Genomic DNA, 5,000 nt, shown 5'->3' with positions numbered 1-5,000 from the left:
CCGCCTTGCCGCTATCCCGCCGCGCGTTTGGGGAGGGAGGGCGACCCGTAGGACGGCCCGCCGACTACACGACCGTTTGGCAGAGCGAGTGCAAGGTTAGGCGAGCTGGGCGGTAACTCGGGTTAGTCTGGGGAGACTCGCGGTGGACAGGGTGGCGCGAATCCGGCCGGGCGGCCCCATCGATTAAGCATTGGTAGGGAGCCGAGGATGAGCCGTGCGAAGTGGCCTCGGAGGCGGTCCGTGGGGGACGACGGGGGGGGACGGGCGTCGGCCCTCCGGCCCGAGCAGAGAACGTTCGGTCACCCAAGCGGGAATCTGCGCCCCGGCCCGAGTCGGACTCGGTCGGTGCGGCCCGCTGAGGCCCTCAACTATTCCCGTACGCGGGGGTCGGGAGCTGCGGCGCTGCGCCGGCGACTTACCCGCGCGAGGCACGCACTGCGTGCGGCCAGGATGCGGAGTTGGATCGGCGCTGGTTGGGAACCCTCGGGGAACGAAGGCGGACGGCGGCCAGCCGGCGCCGACGAACCCGTCGGGGAGGGGGCTGGTGGCAGGCGCGATCGGCACTATTGCTGACTGCCGGGAGGGAAGCTGCGCCCCGGCCGAGTCAGACTCAGCCGTTGCGGCCCCCCCGAGCCCGCAGCGCGTAGCGCGGAAGCCATACGCCCCCCCGATGCGGAGCGACAGACGCCCCCACGACCGCGGTTGGTCGGGAAGGCTTTTCGGATAGAGGTCGGACGGTGTGTGTGGACGGCTTCCCGTGGTGCCGCCGCTATCAAGCCGGAGGGTTTGAGAAACGACATTCGCGGAAGGACCGGCGCGGCCGGCGGACGCTCGCACGCGCGGCGCCCGACACTCAGCCGCTCGCTCGGCCTCCGTGGATCGTGGCTAGGTGGGATGGATGCCAAACCGGGTCGTCTCGGTCTCGCCGCAGTACGGTCGCGCCGGGGCCTGCGGGGCGGCGCGGGGAGCGCACGCTCACGCGGCGGCCGGGGCGCTAGAGTGCGACCCGCAGTGGGTAGGAACCGTCCACCCGACGTCGGACGAGCCGAGGCCGATGGAGGCCCTACCAAGGCGGGTCATGAGTGCCAGTCGGTCAGTTGGGTGAGGGGGTACTCGGAGGCCCGCCGGGAGCAGACGGGCGACCGGGGATGGGGGGCGTACGCGGGCGGGCGCCGGGAGAAGACGGCCCGTCCGGGGTCGAATCTCGGCCTGTGTTTTCGGAGCCGGCCGGGCATCACGCTCCCTCCTTGGATGGACAACATTCGTAGTTGACACTTTGTGTCATTTTATCCGAGCGGGCGGGCGCCTCGAGAGGCGGACCGTCCGGGGCGACTCTCGGCCTGTGTTTTCGGAGCCGGCCGGGCCTCACGCTCCCTCCTTGGATGGACAACATTCGTAGTTGACACTTTGTGTCATTTTATCCGAGCGGGCGGGCGCCGCGAGGCGGACCGTCCGGGGCGACTCTCGGCCTGTGTTTTCGGAGCCGGCCGGGCATCACGCTCCCTCCTTGGATGGACAACATTCGTAGTTGACACTTTGTGTCATTTTATCCGAGCGGGCGGGCGCCTCGAGAGGCGGACCGTCCGGGGCGACTCTCGGCCTGTGTTTTCGGAGCCGGCCGGGCCTCACGCTCCCTCCTTGGATGGACAACATTCGTAGTTGACACTTTGTGTCATTTTATCCGAGCAGACGGGCGCCGCGAGGCGGACCGTCCGGGGCGACTCTCGGCCTGTGTTTTCGGAGCCGGCCGGGCATCACGCTCCCTCCTTGGATGGACAACATTCGTAGTTGACACTTTGTGTCATTTTATCCGAGCGGGCGGGCGCCTCGAGAGGCGGACCGTCCGGGGCGACTCTCGGCCTGTGTTTTCGGAGCCGGCCGGGCCTCACGCTCCCTCCTTGGATGGACAACATTCGTAGTTGACACTTTGTGTCATTTTATCCGAGCGGGCGGGCGCCGCGAGGCGGACCGTCCGGGGCGACTCTCGGCCTGTGTTTAAGGAGCCGGCCGGGCATCACGCTCCTTCCTTGGATGGACAACATTCGCAGTTGACACTTTGTGTCATTTTATCCGAGCAGACGGGCGCCGCGAGGCGGACCGTCCGGGGCGACTCTCGGCCTGTGTTTTCGGAGCCGGCCGGGCATCACGCTCCCTCCTTGGATGGACAACATTCGTAGTTGACACTTTGTGTCATTTTATCCGAGCAGACGGGCGCCGCGAGGCGACCGTCCGGGGCGACTCTCGGCCTGTGTTTAAGGAGCCGGCCGGGCATCACGCTCCTTCCTTGGATGGACAACATTCGTAGTTGACACTTTGTGTCATTTTATCCGAGCGGGCGGGCGCCGCGAGGCGGACCGTCCGGGGCGACTCTCGGCCTGTGTTTAAGGAGCCGGCCGGGCATCACGCTCCTTCCTTGGATGGACAACATTCGCAGTTGACACTTTGTGTCATTTTATCCGAGCAGACGGGCGCCGCGAGGCGGACCGTCCGGGGCGACTCTCGGCCTGTGTTTTCGGAGCCGGCCGGGCATCACGCTCCCTCCTTGGATGGACAACATTCGTAGTTGACACTTTGTGTCATTTTATCCGAGCAGACGGGCGCCGCGAGGCGGACCGTCCGGGGCGACTCTCGGCCTGTGTTTAAGGAGCCGGCCGGGCATCACGCTCCTTCCTTGGATGGACAACATTCGCAGTTGACACTTTGTGTCATTTTGTTCGGCCTGTGTTTAAGGAGGCGGCCGTCCTCCACTCGGTCCGTGTTTAAGGAGCGACACTCGCGCTCCGGTTCGGCCTGTATTTAGGGAGGCGGCCGTCCTCCGCTTGGTCTGTGTTAAGGGCGACACTCTGTCCATGTTTGAGGAGCCTGGCCCTGACGCTCCTCTCCGGCCTGTGTTTAAGGAGGCGGCCGTCCTCCCCTTGGTCCGTGTTAAGGGCGACACTCGGTCCATGTTTGAGGAGCCTGGCCCTGACGCTCCTCTCCGGCCTGTGTTTAAGGAGGCGGCCGTCCTCCCCTTGGTCCGTGTTAAGGGCGACACTCGGTCCATGTTTGAGGAGCCTGGCCCTGACGCTCCTCTCCGGCCTGTGTTTAAGGAGGCGGCCGTCCTCCCCTTGGTCCGTGTTAAGGGCGACACTCGGTCCATGTTTGAGGAGCCTGGCCCTGACGCTCCTCTCCGGCCTGTGTTTAAGGAGGCGGCCGTCCTCCCCTTGGTCTGTGTTAAGGGCGACACTCGGTCCATGTTTGAGGAGCCTGGCCCTGACGCTCCTCTCCGGCCTGTGTTTAAGGAGGCGGCCGTCCTCCCCTTGGTCCGTGTTAAGGGCGACACTCGGTCCATGTTTGAGGAGCCTGGCCCTGACGCTCCTCTCCGGCCTGTGTTTAAGGAGGCGGCCGTCCTCCCCTTGGTCCGTGTTAAGGGCGACACTCGGTCCATGTTTGAGGAGCCTGGCCCTGACGCTCCTCTCCGGCCTGTGTTTAAGGAGGCGGCCGTCCTCCCCTTGGTCTGTGTTAAGGGCGACACTCGGTCCATGTTTGAGGAGCCTGGCCCTGACGCTCCTCTCCGGCCTGTGTTTAAGGAGGCGGCCGTCCTCCCCTTGGTCTGTGTTAAGGGCGACACTCGGTCCATGTTTGAGGAGCCTGGCCCTGACGCTCCTCTCCGGCCTGTGTTTAAGGAGGCGGCCGTCCTCCCCTTGGTCTGTGTTAAGGGCGACACTCGGTCCATGTTTGAGGAGCCTGGCCCTGACGCTCCTCTCCGGCCTGTGTTTAAGGAGGCGGCCGTCCTCCCCTTGGTCTGTGTTAAGGGCGACACTCGGTCCGTGTTTAAGGAGCGGCCCTCGCGCTCCGGTTCGGCCTGTATTTAGGGAGGCGGCCGTCCTCCGCTTGGTCTGTGTTAAGGGCGACACTCGGTCCGTGTTTAAGGAGCCGGCCCTGACGCTCCTCTTCGGCCTGTGTTTAAGGAGGCGGCCGTCCTCCACTTCCTTCCATGCACCACCACATTCGCAGTTGACACTTTGCCATTTTTTCAGAGAGGTGACACTTAGTCGTTTTTTCGAAAGTTGACACTTAGTCGTTTTTTCGAAAGTTGACACTTTGCCGTTTTTTCAGAGAGGCGACACTTAGTCGTTTTTTCGAAAGTTGACACTTAGCCGTTTTTTCGAAAGTTGACACTTAGCCGTTTTTTCGAAAGTTGACACTTAGCCGTTTTTTCGAAAGTTGACACTTAGTCACTTTTTCGCCACAGTGACACCTCCAGCGCGTGCCACGGCGCTTTTCAGGTCTTCTATCCGACCTTGTGCTGTCGAGGACGGCGTGTCCGACGCCGTGGGGAGACCAGCACCATCTCCTCCATACTCGTAAACGGGGTGCTTTGGAAAACGGGGGGAAAGTCGATGAGTACACTGACTACTGGGACCATTTCATTGTACTCTGGCGCACCTGAAGACCAAAAAAGGTACTGCACCTTAGCCCGGGTACCTCACCCCCTGGTACCTCGAGGAGAACTTAGAAAAATTTCGACAAATTTTTGGTGAGCTCCAGGGAGAGAGGCTGATTTTTCGCTTTTTGAGGCCGACCGCCGAACCGGCGCGGGGCGGACTCACAAGCCCCGCAGAGCCGTGGGCACTTAGTCGTTTTTTCAGAGAGGCGACACTTAGTCGTTTTTTCAGAGGCGACACTTAGTCGTTTTTTCGAAAGTTGACACTTAGCCGTTTTTTCGAAAGTCGACACTTAGCCGTTTTTTTGGAAAGTTGACACTTAGTCGTTTTTTCGAAAGTTGACACTTAGTCGTTTTTTCGCCACAATTGGCTCTGAGCTCCAGGGGGAGAGCCTGGTTTTGCCTTATTTCAGGCCGGCTGGGGAACCGGCGCGGGTCGGATGCACGAGCCCGGCAGAGCCGTGGGCACTTAGAAAATTTTCGCCGATTAAGCTGGGACCTCCAGGCGGAGACCGGCATTCCTCGTCCTCGGGGTTCGACCCAGGAACCGGCGCTGGGCAGACGCCGTAGCCAC

This window comes from Syngnathus leptorhynchus, unplaced genomic scaffold, assembly GCF_054491065.1.
Source record: "Syngnathus leptorhynchus isolate UIUO unplaced genomic scaffold, UIUO_Slep HiC_scaffold_664, whole genome shotgun sequence".
Lineage (NCBI taxonomy): Eukaryota > Metazoa > Chordata > Actinopteri > Syngnathiformes > Syngnathidae > Syngnathus > Syngnathus leptorhynchus.
The sequence above is the reverse complement of the archived record's forward strand: the minus strand, read 5'-3'. Positions refer to the sequence as shown.